Below are 20952 nucleotides of genomic sequence, written 5' to 3' on the forward strand. Positions count from 1 at the left end.
TTCAATCACAAATTTATTAAATCAAGAACAGTCAGAATCTTCGTGCAGACGTACGGTGCCTGTCACCCTTATAAGAAAACATACTATCACCGTAGGATGCCTATGCACTATTTGCCCCCTTATAAATAAATCAACAAAAACAAACAAACAATAAACCCCAAAACATATGCAGCAATCTTCACTACAGAACTCAATACTGATCCAGTACAAACCATCTAATCTTGACAATTATTAGCTCATTATAATTTGGTCTGTTCTCTTCTTGCTGGTTTATCCTTGACTTTGTTCTGAAGTTTTGTAAACCATTTGTGGCTGAGGATTTCCTCAAAAGTTGGCCTAGAGTGAGGGTCTTGTTCCAGACACCACCACATCAGATCCCGGCAATCTGTATGTGCGATGATAATAGACATTTTTAAGGCAAAAAATTAGACATTTAGTCTAATTCAAGTCTTAATGTGATGTTTCTTACCTCCAGACAAATCGGGAGCCAAGTGCATGTTCCGATGAACGTTGTTGTCCTCAGACATGTCTCTGCACACCAAGTTAAACAGGAGTACACCAAGACTCCAGACTATAGCAGGACGGCCCAAATACTGTCCTCACATATCCACTCAGGAGGGCAGAAAGCCAAAGTGCCTGAGTAAACAAAGAGAACTCCATCAGGAATGTCACAGTATGGTTCTCCACTGCACCATCTGATTCTGTCTCCCTGTCTTTTATGCATTTACCTGCATATCTTGTATAGGGGGTGTCTTTGAGCAAATCCCCACAGCCAAAGTCTTTCAACTTTACATCCAGGGTGTCAGTATTGATCAGAAGATTCTCTGCCTTGATGTCACCATGAAAAACGCCACAGTCACAGCAATGACGAGCAGCCTGAACCACTTGATGCATGATTTGCCGAGCCAGTGGTTCCGACAGTCGGCCTTTGTGATGTTTGCAGAATTCATGAAGGCCCATGCAGTGGCTGGGCTGCTCCAGGACCAAGATGTAACAAATCTCAAATCTCAAACCACTCTAACAGCTCCAGCACATTGTCACAGCCAAATGGCTTGTATACCATTTTCATCAACGCCACCTCCAAAGGGAATCTCTGTGTCTCTCCAGGCTGAAATGAAAACAAACATGTTTAGAAAGAGTTTGGAGTGAACTACAGTAAGCAAAGGTCTTAACGTGGTAAAGATTTGGATTGGCACTGATCCTGATATTCATTATGAGTGATAGATAATAAAATTTGTTTTATCAGGAACAAGTAAATGGACACAATGTTGAAGTATTGCTATACTTACAATGGTGATAAATTCATCATACCGACTTTTGCCCACTTGTTTAATGGCTACCTGCTCACATATACAAAACATATTGACATTCTTATCAGGAAACATACAAGCCCATATCATGTAATGCAATTAGTTGTAATTAGTTATGACTGCCAATAACAGTAACTGTGCAGTCACATTACCTGTTTGCCATCCGCCTTACGTACGCCTGCACGGATGGATCCGAAGTCTACTTCTCCCAGCAGCTTTCCCAGAGTGTATCGTGAATCAAACTCCTCTGTCAAGCAAACAGACTTTCATTCAGACAAGTTCAATTAGATTAAGAGCCACATGAGAGGTCTTATCTTGCGGTAGACAGTAATGAATGAGAAGGTGATGCCAAAAGATCAGAGCCTGTATTCATAAAGATACTAAGAATGATCTTATAATTATTTAATATAAATTTATAACTAGGGATCTTAGTTTAAGAGTGATTCAGGACATCTCAGAGCAACTCTGAACAAGGAAAATACAAACACATATCTTAGACAGGAGGCGAGGCAAAACCCGGTTACTACTAATGACACATTCTTTTGAAGACTGATTGGTTTTACAATAAAAAAATGAGCGTTTTTTAAAATATGGTCTATTATATGCCTTCACTTCGTCTCTATGTTAAGATATTTGAGACTATATCATGTAGGGATTACGTTAGTGACCGATCATATTAGAGATGCTCTAACATCTGTATGTTATAAATGTAATGTACAGTACTGTGCAAAAGTTTTAGGCAGGTGTGAAAAAATGCTGTAAACAAAGAATGTTTTCAGAAATACAAATGAGTGTTTATTTTTGTCAATTTACAAAATGCAAAGTGAGCAAACAAAAGAAAAATCTAAATCAAATCAATATTTGGTGTTACTACCTTTTGCCTTCAAATCAGCATGAAGTAATGGCATGGACCCCACAGAGCCCTGATCTCAACATCATCGAGTGTGTCTGGGATTACATGAAGAGACAGAAGGATGTGAGAAAGCCTACATCCACAGAAGATCTGTGGTTAGTTCTCCAAGATGTTTGGAACAACCTACCAGCCGAGTTCCTTCAAAAACTTTTGTTTTGAGGGCAAAAGGTGGTCACAGCAAATATTGATTTGATTTAGAATTGTCTTTTGTTCATTCACTGCATTTTGTTCATTTCTGAAAATAAATGTTTAACACTTCCATTTTTGAAAGAAATGTCACAGTGCCAAATTACAGCGCAGAAATGTCACAGTGCCAAATTGCATCATTTCTGACGCTATGGCATTTCAGCTCTGTTTCGGAGATGTTATCTCTAAAATAATCCCTACACGATCAAATTCGTATCATCTTATTAACTCACTATCATTATTAAACTTTATATGCTTCTGCCTCTTTGTATTTCGGCCATTTTTTCCACTGCTAAAGAAACTCTTAAGCCTTTTAAAAGTCCTCCTCACTACTCTTAACACATTTTGACCTTATGAGCTCTTTTAAGGGTTAAGATGCTTTATGAATAACTTTTATCATTACTAGGATCTTCTCTTTAATGTTAAGGGGAAGTTTCCACATTTCTAAGAACTTGCTTTGAATTTCGTCACCAGGAAAAACTATTCGCACTAAGAATTTTCAGGAATACGGGCCCTGAATATGTAAATTACAATTATATGCATACCTAATTAAAAAAATAAATAAATAAATAAATAAAAATATTAACTTTATAAATATTAATATAAAAAGGAATTAAAATAAAAAACAAATATGCTGCATGTAATCCAGTATACAGAAAGCAATAAAAGAGGTATGTGTACTTCGTGATTGAGTAAATAATTTCTCTCAAGAAATTCATTCTTTGCTACATGATTTTAAAGTTTTTGTGCAAACTGTGGATTCTACATACCCTCTGAAGAAATTTGGTGCTTCCCAAGAGGAAATCTGAGAGCAAGCATCTCACTGGTCATAAGTCCACATTCTGAGTCCTCAAGCTTAAACACTTTGTATGTGTGCAGCTGGCGAAGATTTAGCAGCCACTCGGGTTCCTTTCCCTTGCCTTTGTGTAATCTCTCAGACAGCTACAAGACACACAGGGAAAGTAAGTTGCTTATACAAAGACAAAACTTTCCATTGAAATATTCTCATCCACGAATAACGATAATTGTGTTTACTGCAATAGTCCGATCCAACGTGGCCTTTGGGATTTTGCAAGGGAAGGTGGCGATTGCTCTAGCGATGGTCTCGCAGTAATCAAGGGCTTGATTAAAATGTCCACACTCAGCTAGACTGCTGGCATAATAGCACTTGTAGATCTAAAACAAACAAAGTTAACTAAGTCTTAAATTTATTATTTATAACCAATGAGGTTGTATAAATAAATAGCAGAACAGAAATTCCCACCTGGAAGTTAGGCTGGGCGAGGCCTGAGGTCAGCGAGCGCACATATTCGTACACCTCAGTTCTCTCAATAGCATCCTTCATGGCTGACTGACTGAATGGCAAACTGGTGTAGAGAGAAAAATGTCTCAGTGGCTAGTGAGGAAAAGTAATCATACACACCTTCAAACAGAAACACAGAGACATACAAACAAAATACCTGTCACATCCTATTAGTTCAAAGCTCGATCTCTGGCGTGTTTTCAGCTCCTCCAGTGCGATCACGTAGCAGATGTGTGCGGCATACGTCAGTCCTTCGGAGTCTGCAGATAAATGACCAAACATTCACGTGAGGATCAGGAAAACAGTCCATGTGAGTTCCAAAAAAAATAAAATAAATACTGATACTGGTCCATACCAAGCTTTTCTCCCATTTTAACCACGTCTTTTACGTGTTCATATTTTGGTTCATTGGCACATAAAAGCTGTGCCAGGGGAAGACACCAGCCATCTTGGTTCTTAACCCCAAGCTGTAGCAGGAATTATCACATTAGTCAGCAAACAAAATACAGAATTACAATACACAATACAAACAGATTCTGATTCTGTATCATTAAAATAACTTGATACCTTTTTTCTCAGCAAGCCATATCCCTTGAAGAGGATCACAGCAACTTCAGCCAGCATTACATCCTGTAATACAAACATCTTTAACTTGCACGTCTACTGCAGGTATATTTATTCCTCTGCACACCTATAAAATCTCTAAATACTTTCATCACTAGTCATTTGGCTTAAAGGTGGGGTGTACGGTGTTTGAAAGCCAATGTTGACATTTGAAATCACCAAAACAAACACGCCCCTAACCCAAATGGGTCCCACCCCGTATTGATAGCTCTGCCCCACACATACATACGTAACCCAGGCAACTAATGGAAAGAAATGTGTCTTTATCATATCCGAAGGGAAGAACAATACGATTGCAGATAAACAAACAAGCAAAAATGACACACAAGTGTAATCATGCAAAGGACGGCATATATTAGTTCTGTGAAACAAAGCAAAACCAACGTTACTCACCTCTCGAGAAGGAAAAAAGCGACCTCTGCATCCCATTGCAGGCCTTCCCGCTCCTTCAGTTCTCTCCAGTGCTGGAAAGCTGATCTTATATTAACACGGGTCCTACTTCTTGCCTTATCGTAAGCCTTTTTTCGTTTTTATCCGCCATGTCAATGTTTCAATCGCTTTCTGCTAATGTCACACATGCGCACTGAACACTCTCTCCCCCATATTCACAAAACACGTCCCTTTCTGCTCATTGGCTACACGTTTGTTTTGTTTGTCGGCCCGACTCAGCTTTCTGGAGCATTTCTCAAACATTGCACACCCCACCTTTAAACAATCAGCACCTAATAAACTACAGCACGTACTCCATTTTTATTGCAAAGTAGCTCCATAATCTTCCAAAAGAAATACGCCTCCTTTTGCTCAGGTTCCTCCACATGTTGGAGACACTCCTGAGATTTCCTTTGGATAAAATCAACCACGTCATCCGTCTGCATCTTAGTGCTGCAACAGATGAATATGAATTACTGCACATACACTTTGTCCACCTGTCGATATGATTCAGAACATTACTGCTTTAATAGATAATATTTAATGTTCAGCTTGTGTGTGTGTTGTGAGAGGAGAAAGAAGGTCTCACCTCATCAGAGGGCCAGGAAACATTATACTGTCCCCATCAATGTGGAGGACTCTGGCATTCCCTGGAGACAAAACCTCAGTTAGCAAGGATACAGAATAAGAACCTGACTCATATGAATGTTATTCATTTTGCAGTTTTTTTTTTCTTTTAATGTAATTGTGACTAGGATGATAAATTACACACCTTTTATAATAAACTTCAGAAACAAATACTTAACATCGTGCCTCAAACATCAAATGATCATGTATCTATGGTCTGTTATCAATGAAATTTGGTTACTGGTTGAACTTTATCCCTTTTTACCTCTACAATGGTGTTTCATTTTGCCAGCAGAAATTGTCAGGCAAATGAAGTAATGAATTATTTCATCGCCATAAATCAGATAAAAAGTTAGCCAGGACTCTGTTGGCTTTCGGTGTGAGATGTTTTTTTAACCTCTGTTGGAAAAACCTTACATAGAATTTTAGTGGTTGAAGATAACGGCTTCAAATTTTAGATCCTCATGAACAAGCGCTTGTACTCAGACAGCAGAAATGTGTTTGATTTCACCATTTACTTTTAAGATATAAAAAGTTACGTAGAAAAAGAACAAACCTAAAAAAAATCTTTTTTTGGAACTTTTATGTAAATATATTGTTCCTTTGTACAGTAGATTAAGTAAAAACAGTTCTTAAAGCCCTGACTTTGTCACATACATAAACATACACAGTTTGACATGTAGTGAAATGTGTTTTATGACTGTTCCTTATAGTGAAAAGTAAACACAAATAAAAATGAAGGTGCAATAAGAAAGATAAATAAAAAGAAAAATAAACATATACTTGTAAATATAAAAGATCCAATAAAGATAAATTAAAAAAATTAAATGGTATACACTTGATAATATAATATACAAAGTGTTCCAAAGTGATGTGTGCAATGTGCAACGTATGGTGTGCGAAAAGGTCTGTCTGAGGTAGTGTTGTCTGTGTGTGTGGTGAGTCTGTAGAGATTTAGTACTAGGTGTTCTGTCGGATGAGGGCTCGGATGGCCTGTGGGAAGAAGCTCCTCCTCATTCTTTTTGTGTTTGCCTTCAGGGAACGGAAACGCTTTCCTGACTGCAACAGAGAAAAATGTCCATTCTTGGGATGGCTGAGGTCCTTCACAATCTTCCTGGCTTTGGTCCAGCACCACTTGCTGTAGATAGACTGTAGGTCAGGGAGCTCAGTGTGTATGGTATGTTCGGCTGATTGCACCACCCTCTGGAGAGCTCGTCTTTCCTGCTTGATGCTGTTCCCAAACCAGGCTGTGATGCTTCCCGTCAGGATGCTCTCAATGGTGCAAGTGTAAAAATGTTTTAGCACCTTAGAGGGCAGTTTAAAGTCCCTTAAGGGTCTGAGGTAGAAGAGACGCTGCCGAGTCTTCTTTACAACACTTCTTTACCAGTGTTGATGTGACAGGACCATGACAGATCCTGCGACATGCGAACACCAAGGTACCGGGAACTATTCACTATCTCCACCGGGGTCCCGTTGATCATGAGCGGATGGTATTTCCTCTTCTGCTTTGTACTGACGTCCACTATGAGCTCTTTGTCTTGCTGGCATTGAGAAGGAGATTGGTCATCTGGCAGAATGTCTCCTGGCACTTAATCTCCTGTAGGTAGGGCGTCTCGTCGTTGTTGGAGATGAGGCCCACCACAACCGTGTCGTCAGCAAACTTGATGTCGGTGGTGCCACAGTAATGAGGGTACAGTGAGTACAGCAGGGGCTCCAGTGCTGAGGATGAAAGGGGGTGAGACATGTATGCCCACCCGAACTGCTTGTGGTCTGTCTGACAGGAAGCTAGAGATCCAGTGATACAGAGACGGGTCCCTCCAACTTTGAGTGAGTGTGGATGAAATTATGGAATTAAATGCTGAACTGTAGACGACAAAAAGCATTTTCACATAATTCCCATTTTTGCTTTCCAGGTGGCTCAGGGCAGTGTGATGAAGGTATGCCATGCCGTCATCGGTGGAGTGGTTGGGACGGTATGCAAACTGAAAGACTGGGTGTCTAATGTGTCAGGCATTGAGGAAGTGATGAAGTCTCTGAATAGTCTTTCAAAGCACTTCATCATGACAGAGGTCAGGGCTACAGGGTGATAGTCATTTAAGCAGGCTGGCTGGGGTTTCTTTGGGACGGGAACGATGATGGATTGTATGAAGCACAAAGGGATTACAGACTGTGCCAGGCAGAGGCTGAATATTTCGGTGAACACCGGTGCTAGCTGGTCGTTGCAGGCCTTCAGGACCCGGCCTGTAATGCCGTCGGGACCTGCTGTTTTCCTGGTGTTGGGCACCCCAAAACAGATGAAAAATCCATTTCTTCTCAATCTCATCTCATTATATTTGAATTTTATTTACAAAAAACTTTGTGTAATCAAATAATCTGAATGTCTTTGCAGTGAATTTTTCTGAAAACTGTGTTTAAACTGCACTCTCTCTCTCTCTCTGTGTGTGTGTGTTTCCATCCTACCTGGCCTTCTTGGATGAGCATGAGGCTCCCGTTCAGTTTGGGGCATTTCCATTGTCCTAAACATATTTAGAAAAACCAGGTAGACCAGATTTAAATGGATGGACCTGGTTTGACCCTGGAGCTTTGGCTACCGTGTCAGTAGAGATCCACTGCTAATGGCCACAATATAAGGGCTCACTGACACCTGTGAGAGAGACAACAGGTCAGTGGACTAAGGCATTAGAGGTCTATAGTATCAGGCTAGAAGAAGTAGTAGTAGAAGACACTGTTGGCATTACATTAGTGTAAATTACAATAGATAGGTAGATAGATAGATAGATAGATAGATAGATAGATAGATAGATAGATAGATAGATGGGTAGATAGATAGATAGATAGATCGATAGATAGATAGATAGGCATTAACATCGATAAATTAGATTAGATAGGCTGTTTATGACTATATTAGTTATTAGCCAACTAGCCCAGTATACCCCAGTATATTAAACGATAAACTAGTTAGCACATGCATACCGGTTACCTAAGGCTATCTAGCTAACATACATATTAGACAGATTAGTTAATATTTGTTAGAGTTTTATTTAACTGATCAAATCAAACTGCAGGATTTTTTGTGTTTGTGTGTCACGCTTTTTAACTGTCCGCCTGGAAACAAAGCCATCGTGGTGCTCGACTTTCCCCATGTAAGAAGGAAATCGTCGTGTTTATTTCTGTAACAATAAGCGGTTATGATGATTATGTAAACGCTGAATTTTTTTCAAAGGATGTGAACTTATATTTCTAGACTCATTCGTTTGAAGGATTTTCTTAAATGAACGGTTTAAGTTGCACGCCGGTCTGTTTTTGTAGGGACACCGATTTAATAACGGTCTAAACGACGCTAAGCAAAACGAATTGTGATTGGTTGCTTTACATGTCAATCAGTCTGAAAGTTTTTCAGCCGATGTGGTTTTTTTTCCACATTAACTTTCCACATTGTTTCTTTTTCACAGTAACTATTTACAGTTACAAAATAATAATAAAAAAATTATCTCAATATTTCTAATGCAATTTATATTGTAACATGATGCACAGTAAAAAAAAAAAAAAAAGACTAATGATAAGAGTTATTAAAATCAGCATAGAAATTTCTTAAAGATGTTTAGAGTCATATGAAGTGTTGTCTTTGACCCACAAATGGTAAATATAAACATTTTTAAAAATTGCTATGCTATGCTGTTCCTGCCTTTGTGCCACCAACTAATGGAAGATGATAAAATGTTCAGTAATTTAAAATTTATATGTATAATAATGTAATTATAATTATGTATAATAATAATGGCTGTTTGGAGAATGTGTTTTCTCTATAAGTATTTCTACACTTAATGGACTCGATACACAAAACTAACTTGTGCAGACACAATAGTCACATTGTGTATAGTGCCACCAGATTATAGCATTCTTAATGAACAAAACAAATACAACACTTTAAACTGCTTTTAGTTACATGTGAACATACTGAAGTGAGAGTTAATTTATCTATCTGACTCTAGTGGTGCTTTCACCTGCACCAGAAGAACAGAGCATAAACCAATCAGCAAACGGTACAGAATGAGTTTTAATGAAATTAATTAAGAACTAGTATATCTTGCGAATACAAGACATGATTGTTTGAAGCTCATTTATTAATTTATTAATGAATTTCATTTGAAGATAGGTGATGTAGGTACTAGTAGGAATGCAGTAACTGCTCATCCATTGTGTGTGTTCCGAGTGACGTGACATACAGCTAAGTATGGTGACCCATACTCAGAATTCATTCTCTGCATTTAACCCATCCAAAGTGTAGGCCACGACTTGTGTGTGTGTGTGTGTGTGTGTGCTGTCAGAGCGCTTCTCTCTTTCTCTTCTCCTGACAGAATGAGCAGTTACTCAGGGAGAAAGTGAGATTGTTTGAGTAAATGAGCTATAATGTGTGTGTGATCATGTGTGAGCATGTGTGAGCATGTGTGTGCGTGTGTGTGTGTGTGCATGTTTGTGCTGTCAGAGCGCTGCTCTCTTTCACTTATAATGACAGAATGAGCAGTTACTCAGGGAGAAAGTGAGATTGTTTGAGTAAATGAGTTGTAATGTGTGTGAGCATGTGTGAGCATGTGTGTGCGTGTGTGTACTGTCAGAGCGCTGCTCTCTTTCTCTTATACTGACAATGAGCAGTTACTCAGGGAGACAGTGAGATTGTTTGAGTAAATGAGCTGTAATGTGTGTGAGCGTGTGTGTGTGTAGTCATCACTGTAGTTCACTTGTAATAAAAAAATGATAACTCCACATTCTGCTACATTTCTCACCAAAAGGTTTAAACTGTTATCAATACCAGACCATCAATATTAGAATATGTGTAAGATATAATTAACTGGATATTAATTGTATAGTAAATATTCACAAAGATTGTTGTTCTATTCATGCCTTTATTTATTTCCTGAGATTCATGTTTACAACATTGCCACATATTTAGAAAGATTATGCTCAATATTTTAAAATATGAAATACCCATAACCAAATATTTGGGGATACCTGACAATTATGCCCACAGAACATCTTTGGGATGAACCGAAATTGCAAAGCCTTTCCAGAAGGGGAATTCAGTCTGGTAAGCAATGTTCAACAAGTACATATGGGTCTGATGGCCAGGTGTCCACAAAAATCTGAGCATACAGCATGCTGTATATTCCAATATATAAAAAGCACCAGTGGTTACAAATTATGAATGCATTAGAGTTGATATTTGAAATTCAGAGTACAGTAAAAATGCCCGTAATATTTATAAAGCAGTATAAACACAGGGTTAGTCAATCTAAAAAAGAAGCATAATATGTAGTTTTGTATTGTACAAATACTGGAATGATTTGAGAAAAATTAAGAAAATGTAATGCCAATTTTTGTTTGTTTTTGGAAACCTATACTCAAATGATTACTCAATCTACAATAACACCATGTTAACTGACCAGAATAAGTCTTTAAAGCATTATGGAAATAAAATTCTTTTAAAAAATTGGTCATTGGTCTGTAATTAATCCCTGCACCATTAATAAATTGGTTTTAATAGCTGCACTGAGCTGCTAGACTGTGATCAGGTCCTCCATGACATCATTTGCATGTTTATGCAAGGCATCAACCAGAAGCTTAGCAGCTTTTCTGCTGGTTGTGTACTCCAAAACTTTTCTCATCTTGGCCTGGTCTGTCCGCTCAGCTCGTATGTTTGCTGCCATTTCATCAGACAAGTAATTAAGGTCATCAATGATTCTCTCCACATTTTTTACTTTATCGATTAGTCGACCCCGGTTCTTCTTGAGAAATTCCTGATCATCTGGTGGGAATTAGAGTGGGAATTAGAAATTCATCTAATCGTTAAATATATAGAAGCTCTTCATAAATTTTGGTTTTAGCTCATGGAAGCTCTAAATACTACTAATGGACCATTACCTGGAATTTTCAAAGTACCAGCTTGAGAGGGGTTCGTTTTCTCTGTTTTATGTGCAAGAGCTATAAAGACAGAAGAAAATGGTTTCATCACACAGCAGTGAATTTATCGAGAGGGCGAGAGGGAAGGAGAGAGTGAGAGAGAGAGAGATGAAGTAAGAGGACATAGTAATAAAGGAACACAGTACATAGTCTATGATACCTGATGTATCTACTGTTGTTATCCAGTCCTTTAGCTCCGGTCTTGATTCATTCACATCGTCGTTCTTCAGTAGCTCTAGAAAAGCGACACAAACCAAATCTCCCTTTTGCAAAATGATGTCTAAGAGTTCCGTGATATTTGCACTGGGATCTTGGATACTTTTGACCTTGATGTATTCTTTCTGTGTTACTAACTTCCGTGCATGAACATGCTGCAAAACGAGTTCCTCTCCACATAACCATTGGATAAGTTTCACTTTGTTATGGGTGATTATTTCCATTCCTCCTGTAATTCAACACGAACAATACAAAGAAATCCTACAGTCATTGCATCATTGCCTGTGATTTCAAAAAGCACATTTTAAAGGCTTTGTTTTTCTATATACATTATAAATATGCATTTCTATATGCTGACTGTACACGAATTTGGCCTTGAAGTTATTTATTACAGACACTTTGCATTAACGCACCTTCTCAGCTCTAAGGTCTCCTTAGGTTTCTCTGATATCTGACTTTCCAGGAAGTACAAACTGTAAATCAAGTCTTTTATGAAGTTTATGATTTAATTGTAAAACTGAAAAATATACAAAGATCTAATCACTGAATATGAAATTAAATGTACACATATAAAATAACAACAATCACATCAATTAACTAAGAAAGTACAGCTTATCATATATCACCAACAATATCCTTCATAAATGTACTAAATTTAACATTTTATACTTACAGACATTGGATCTAACAGATGTTCGTGGTTGTGGCGTTTAAGGATGATCAGTTCTCAGAACAACTGCTGCTTCCTGAATTATTCATGAATCAAACCTTTTCAAAATTAAAGTCTCCAGTCATAATAACCAATTCAGTCATGCACGACTTGATAAATAGCTTGTATTAAACCACTAGGTGGCACTAGACGGGCGGTTAGACAGTGTATAAATGGACATTTAATTCAAGTCAAGAAGTCAAGAGTCAAGAAGCTTTTTTTATCATTTCAACCATATATAGCTGTTGCAGTACACCGTGAAATGAGACAACGTTTCACCAGGTCCATGGTGCTACATAACACAAAGACTGAGCTATAAGGACTTAGAAAGTTAGTCCTAGATACTGTACATAAAGTGCATCTGTGTAACCTGGTGTATATATTGTGAGACACAAGACAAAAAGACAGTGCAAGACAAAACAAAAGACAGAAAGACAATACAGGACAAGACAAACAAGACAGTGCAGGACAAAAAGACAGTGCAAGACAAAACAGAAAGACAGTGCAGCTGATAATCAGCAGTTCATGGCGCGCACCAATCCGCTTACGACATTCATATTATCCGACCCTTTAAATTCCCATTCATTGAGCCGCTTTCTAGCGCATCGCTGCTGCTGCTGCGATTTAAACTCCCTCCTCCAACCCCGACTCCACCTAGCCGGAACCCATTGTACCAGTTTACGTTATAATTCTTCATCATGTATTCGTTCGTTCCTGACTGAAATTAACTTTTATTTTTTAAATGCACAGGATGCAATGCAGGGGGCACGGTGGCTTAGTGGTCAGCACGTTTGCCTCACACCTCCAGGGTCGGGGTTCGATTCCCGCCTCCACCTTGTGTGTGTGGAGTTTGCATGTTCTCCCCGTGCCTCGGGGGTTTCCTCCGGGTACTCCGGTTTCCTCCCCCGGTCCAAAGATATGCATGGTAGGTTGATTGGCATCTCTGGAAAATTGTCCCTAGTGTGTGTGATTGCGTGAGTGAATGTGTGTGTGTGTGTGTTCCCTGCGATGGGTTGGCACTCCGTCCAGCGTGTATCCTGCCTTGATGCCCGATGACGCCTGAGATAGGCACAGGCTCCCCGTGACCCGAGGTAGTTCGGATAAGCGGTAGAAGATGAATGAATGAATGAGTATGCAATGCACACAACAATATTTTCTATCAAAAATAAACATTTAGATATTACCCAGGGGCGGTTCTAGGATTTCATCTTTAGGGGGTTTTAGCCCTCAGTGAGAATTTAAAACAAGAAGAGATTTATATTTAGGGCCTGAGCACCGAATGGTGTGAAGCCCTATTGTTTTTGCTCGGGAGTATTATTTTATTTTTTTATTAGGGCCTGAGCACCGAATGGTGAGAAGCCCTATTGGTTTTCCTCAGGAGTATTACTTTTTAGGGCCTGAGTACCTAATGGTGCGAAGCCCTATTATTTTTCCTCGGGAGCATTTATAGGGCCTGAGCACCGAATGGAGCGAAGCCGTATTGTTTTTCCTCGGGAGTATTATTATTAGGGCCTGAGCACCGAATGGTGCAAAGCCCTATTGTTTTTCCTTGGGTGTATTATTTTAAATTTTTTTATTTTTTTTTTTATTTATTTTTTTTCCCACACATTGGCCAATTGGGGTCCCTTAACATGCTCGAAAACTCTTGAAATTTGGCACACACATCAGAGTCGCGCGACACTAGGATTGGACAAAGGTTGGAATACGGGCGTGGCAGGGGGGCTCTGTTGCGCCCCCTGTAATGCAAAAACAAACATTGGTGCACAGATCGGGCAATTATGTACGCACATGTACGAGAGTTGGTACGCATATAGATCTCATCGACCTGAACAACTTTTGCGCTCTAAACTATGAGCTCTGCCCAACAGGAAGTCGGCCATTTTGGATTGTTTTATAAGTGCATGCGGTGAACTTTTAAATACTCCTCCTAGGGAATTCATGCGATTGACATCAAACGTTGTGAACATGATGCCGAGACATTGCACTTGCTAAATTGCGAAGGGATTTTTGATATCTCGAACGGTGCTGCCATGGCGAGGCGACAAAGTTATGGCGAATTCAGAGAAACAGAAAGTGTCTAATATCTAAAGCAAAAAATGTCTTATTGTGATGAGACGCGGTGTGTATGTTCGGCCAAGGATTCCGAGCGCATCGATGTGCTTATTGTGAGTCCCGGGTATAGCGCCACCAACAGGCTCCAGGAAGTGTGTCAGTCACAAAGGTGGATTTTTTGTCAGCTGCATGCGGTAAACTTTTAAATACTCCTCCTAGGGGATTCATGCAATTGAGACCAGACTTGGCCACCATGACGCAGAGATATTGCAGATGTGAAATTGGGAACAGATTTTTGATATCGCAAACACTGTTGCCATGGCATCGTGTCAAAGTTTACTTTTATTTCAGGCATATTTAAGGCTTTTGGCGTGCTTAGATTAACTTGAAATTTGACACATACATCACATTTGTCGGCTGTTAAGTGTGGACAAAAAGGTCAGACAAAGGTGTGTCTCTTAAGTGGCTCACTAGCGCCCCCATTTGTCTAAAATGTGGGGTTTCATTTACCTAAAGTCCCCAAATGGGTCAGTAACAACATAAAATAGTCCACTGATATTTACCCACTTGATGCACTTGCCCACCGTGCATTGTTTTCTGGGAGGCACCGTATAGCGACGTTATAAAACGTTATAGATAAAAGCATCCAGCTCTGACTGACTCTGTGCTTCTCCGTTCAAATAAAGCAGACATCGGATGACGCACTATGAAAGACTACAACGCACGCGCGTAAAAGCAAAGTAAAAAAAATCACTCTTGGATCAAACTGATAAATAATGTTATTTCCCATCAACGATATGTCCTGCTTTTTAACATCATTTTTATTTTTTATTTTTGGAGGGTTCATTTTTTATTTTTTAGGGTGGCTGGAGCCACCCTAAAAAAGGTCTAGAACCACCCCTGATATTACCCATTGTTTCTCTGTCTGTACTTGTACTGTGAACAATGACAAAGTTGACTAAGAAGAATTAAGTGAATTTAAGTGCCATACCTTCTGGGTTTTAAATGAACCCTTTTCTGAGATGCAAAAACAAAAAAATAAATGACTTTAAAATTACTTTTTTAAATTATCAAAACTAAGGCATACATTAAAATAAATAATAATAATAATAATAATAATAATAATAATAATAATAATAATAATAATAATACAAAAATACTGCCTTTAAGTCATGCAACTTAACTTTCAGAACTAAAAGATTCTAAATCTACAACTCAGGCATAACATAAACCTTTACTGTCTTCTTGGAATGCTTTGTGGTAATTAAGAGGCAAAAACATGGACAGGAACTTGGACCTAGAGTCCATGCATGGTTTCACCCCGAGTGCTTTAAGCATATATATTAATCAGAATATAAAAGTCTCTCTCTCTCTCAACGTGTGTGTGTGTGCTTTAAAAGTCTTTAAAGGAGCATGTGATTGCAATGAAGAAAAGTAAGCATATCAACATGCTCAGAATTGAGGCTTGCCCTGCGCTTTGAAGCAATGTTTCCTTTGGACATTTTCTCCTCGAGTCTCCTTCCGCTTTGACGTAAGCGCGTTGTCACACACACATACACACATACACACACACACACACACACACACACACACAAACACACACAATAATTGCACAAGAATAATTTTTGGAATGTAGTTACTCGAATTACTCGAGGAATCGTTTCAGCCCTACATGTAAGAATCAAGGGTAATTTAAATAACAAACAATGCTACCTTAGTATCACTAAAGCTAACTTATTATCACTGCAGTTAATTATACACATATATATACGTAATGATATCAACACCAGCTGTCAGGATCCAGCCCGGACTTTGACCATGTGCTTTTGTTTATGTTCTATGTTCACGTGTCTGCCTCCCCGCCTCTGAACACCTGTTCCTCTTGTCTAATTGTCTTGTAATGTGTATGTGTGTGCATGTGTGTGTGTGTGTGTGTAGTCAGCACAGTAGTTCACTGGTAATAAAAAAAAAAAAAAGAAACACTCCACATTCTGGTAGGCATAATTATACAGCATGCTGTATATTCCAATATAAAATAAGCACCAGTGGTTACATATTATGAATGCATGAGAGCTGATATTTGACATTCAGAGTACAGTAAAAAGTGATAAAATGTTTTTAAAAAATGCCCATAATATTTATAAAGCAGTATAAACACAGGGTTAGTCAATCTAAAAAAATGAAGTACAATATGTAATTTTGTATTGTACAAATAATGGAATGATTAGGAAATATAAAGAAAATGTAATTGTTTTTGTTTGTTTTTGGAAACCTATATGAGTAGTCAATCTACAATAACACCACGGTAACTGACCACAATAAGGCTTTAAAGCATTATGGAAATAAAATTCTTTAAAAAAATTGGCCTTTGGTCTGTCATTTGTGCCTTGCACCATTAATAAATTGGTTTAAATTGGTTTAGCTGTCCTGAGCTGCTAACCTGTGATCAGGTTCTCCATGACATCTTTTGCATGTTTATACAAGGCATCAACCAGAAGCTTAGCAGCTTTTTTGCTGTATGTGTACTCCAAAACTTTTCTCATCTTGGCCTTGTCTGATCGCTCAGCTTGTATGATTGCTTCCATTTCATCAGTCAAGTAATGAAGGTCATCAGTGATTCTCTCAACATTTTTTACTTTATCGATTAGTTCACCCCGGTTCTTCTTGAGAAATTCCTGATCATCTGGTGTATAAAGGGAAATGAAAGTGGGAATTAGAAATTCATCTAATCGTTAAAAATATAGAAGCTCTTCATAAATTTTGGTTTTAGCTCATGGAAGCTCTAAATACTACTAATGGACCATTACCTGGAATTTTCAAAGTACCAGCTTGAGAGGGGTTTGTTTTCTCTGTTTTATGTGCAAGAGCTATAAAGACAGAAGAAAATGGATTCATCACACAGCAGTGAATATATCGAGAGGGTGAGAGGGAAGGGGGCACAGACAGAGAGAGAGAGAGATGAAGATAGACAGATGTAGAGACAGAGGGACAAATGCGCACAGAAAGATAGAGAGAGAGAGAGAGAGAGAGAGAGAGAGAGAGTGGCAAATTGCCAGGCACATTTTTTAAAGGGTGTGAACTTATAGTTCTAGCCTCATTCATTTGCAGGATTTTCCTAAATTTTTGTAGGACTAAAACATCCCAGAAAATGAAAGAGAGAGAGAGAGAGAGAGAGAGAGAGAGAGAGAAATAACACTACATTAGTCTATGATACCTGATATATCTACTGTTGTTATCCAGTCCTTTAGCTCCGGTCTTGATTCATCGTTCTTCAGTAGCTCTAGAAAAGTGACACAAACCAAATCTCCCTTTTTCAAAATGATGTCTAAGAGTTCCGTAATATTTGCACGGGGATCTTGGATACTTTTGACCTTGATGTATTCTTTCTGTGTTACTAACTTCCGTGCATAAACATGCTGCAAAATGAGTTCCTCTCCACATAACCATTGGATAAGTTTCACTTTGTTATGGCTGATTATTTCCATTCCTCCTGTAATTCAACACGAACAATACAAAGAAATCCTACAGTTATTGCATCATGTGTCTGTGATTTCAAAAAGCAAGTTTTGAAGGCTTTGTTTTTCTATAAACATGTAACCGAGCGTTTAACATCGGGTTCGCCTAAACTGAAATGTAGCTAATAAAATAAGAGACGGAGGCTCATCGTTTGGTCATGAACTCGTTCTTTATTCTTCATGGCGTCGCACCAATGTGTTGCTCCACCTGGACCTCCCACAGCACACTCCCCACCTGTGCGCATGCCCACACGCCATCTACTTCGAGCCCCGAGGGGGTATTGCACACAGATCACAATGCAAATGCTCTCCGTATAACATCAAAATGCAATGTACTCCAACTTACAGATTAAGTCTGTTACATACATTATAAATATGCATTTCTATCAGTGTTATATAAAGTACTAGAAAGCAATACTTGAGTAAAAGTACAAGTATCGTACTATAAAAAGACTTTGGTAAGTCTTCAAGTAAGTCTTAAAGTATCTGATATGAACTGTACTTAAGTATCAAAAGTAATTTTCTGATATTTAATGTACTTAATTATTTGAAGTAAAAGTAAAAAGTTTTTTTTTTTAAAAAAGCAAGCGGTTAGAACTGTGATTGTGAACTTTATTGTGGCTTTCTTATAGTAAAGCATAAAGCATATTCATATTCCCATATCTTCTTAATCTCACTCATCAACTCAAAATCACAGTCTTTTCCAGGACTTAGAGCATATTTTTAGAGCTGACAACAAAGAAAAAAAACAGAAACAGAAATTTCACTTTTAACTTCAGGTAAAAATGAAAAATAAATAATAACTTATTTCTTAAAAAAAAAAATAAATGACCTGCTGGTAGGGAGAACATTTTGGTCATGTGGTCATTTGGTCATGTGGTCAAAAGGGAGCATTTGTAGGGCTTACTCCCCAGGTCACCATCACACACACACACACACACACACACACACACACACACACACAGACAGGCCACCTACTGTATGTCCAGCAGCTACTAATACGCCAGTCATTAGTTGAAACTGAAAAGGTGTCTGTTCATCTTCACTCTTACTCTTAGAGTCTTACTCTTCTTGGACTATCGCCGGGGTGGTCGTCTACGATAACGGGAGGTCCTCCAGTAGGTGCTTCCATGGCGGTTTCAGTTGTGCTTCCTCCTCCTTTGGCAACATTACGCTGAAATAGAGCGTGCAGAGCGTAATGCAATCTAGGAGCAGTGATTCGCCAAACCTCCCTTATTGCAGTCGCACACATTTCTTCTGATTTTATTTTGTAGTAACGAGTAACGAAGATGCTTAGAGGAAATATATCGGAGTAAAAGTATACATTTTATCTAGGAAATGTAGTGGAGTAAAAGTGAAAGTTGACAAATTTAAATAGCGAAGTAAAGTACAGATACGTGCAATTTCTACTTAAGTACAGTAACGAAGTATTTGTACTCCGTTACATTACAACACTGATTTCTATATGCTGACTGTACATGAATTAGGCCTTTAGAATGAAGTTATTTATTACAGACACACCTTCTCAGCTCCAAGGTCTCCTTAGGTTTCTCTGATATCTGAGAACTGTAAATCAAGTCGTTTATGAACATAGATATATACACTAGATGTCGCATTGTAGTCCTAAAAATACGTCAAAAGCGCCGCCATCTTTGTACGGTGCTCCTTTACCTCAAATGCATGGACGATGCCGGACTTCTGTGCTGCATTTGGTTGTTCAAATGGAAGAAATCTAAAAACCAGACAGCAAGGGATTACATTTCACAAGTGAGAATGTGTTTTATGATATTGAATGTTAGGAAATTATATTTCTTGTTCTGTTGGTTTGTTTTAGTGCTTGGTTAACGACCGCAGCTAATCCATGCTAGTTACCCTTTAGTTTTTGACAGTTAGGAAAACAGACAATGTTTGTAGATTCCGAAGCTCTTAATAAGGACATTAAAATTGACCCCTGCTTTTTTTGCTTAAAGGTGAAAAGACCCAACTTTATGTATGTTTTGTAAGATTCCCTTATCTGTCAAACATATTTTATTAGATTGTCCTGGACTTAATGCTCTTTTATAAAGTTACTTCACTTAAAGACATATTTAATGACATGTCTTATGTTAATAAAAAAAATGTATAATATGACTTGCTGTCTATATTTGTTTTGTTTTTATTGTATTTATATGATATTTGTGTTTTTGTAATTGAGTTTTTGTCATGAAAATAGCTTTTGATTGCTGACATGGCATTAAATAAAATAATCAGAATCTGAATCTGTTTGTAGATTCCCAAGTGACAAACAGAGATGTCAGTCATGGATAAGTTGCAGGGACACTAAACACTTTTTTTTTTTAATGGTTAACTCAGTTAACCATTAAACTGACAGTTGGCAGTTTAATGGTTAACTGAGTTAACAGTTGGCAGTTCAGCCTCAAAGTCAAACTTAGTGTTTTTTTTTTTTTTGGTTTATGTGACTTTACTTATTTAATGTTGCAAAAATATTGCGGGAAAAGAATAAATAAAAGATTCTCAAATTTGTGATTTGCTTCCACCTGCAAATTGCTTTGTGTATCATATTTAAACCAATACATTTTAAAAGTTTAAATTAACATGTATAGTCACACCATTCTAGCAGTGTTGCATGCAGTAGGCTATAAGGTAAGTAGTGATTGTTCATTTTAAGTTTACTCAAGTGGAAGAATATACTGTAACTAATAAACTTACACCTACTAGCACTATGCATTATATTGTGAAAAAGTAGATAATGATTATCTACTTATCTAAAAGTAGATAATTGATTACTATCAAAACCTTAAATTTTCTCTGGACTTAATGATACAGTAAATACATGTCTGACCATCTGAACGACCGAAAAAAAAAAAAAAAAAATAGAAAATGGCATTCATGACGATTTATGGTGATTTTATTTCTTTGCCTACATTGACGGTAATGCATTAAAAGTAGTGGGTCCCCCGTACCAAGATGGCGGCTCAGTTGACGCATTCGTTCCAATGTACTGCCGTATACAAGGCGACATGTAGTGTATATATCTATGGTTTATGAAGTTTATGGTTTAACTGTAAAACTGAAAATATACAATATTAAGATATAATCACTGAATATGA

The 20952-nt window shown here is 38.0% G+C and overlaps 1 pseudogene; it reads right to left on the reverse strand.

Annotated features, from left to right (window-relative positions):
• On the reverse strand, positions 1-8477 carry LOC132850370 (uncharacterized; annotated as a pseudogene).
• Positions 8478-20952: the final 12475 nt, after the last annotated feature.

Source organism: Tachysurus vachellii, chromosome 8 (assembly GCF_030014155.1).
Source record: "Tachysurus vachellii isolate PV-2020 chromosome 8, HZAU_Pvac_v1, whole genome shotgun sequence".
Lineage (NCBI taxonomy): Eukaryota > Metazoa > Chordata > Actinopteri > Siluriformes > Bagridae > Tachysurus > Tachysurus vachellii.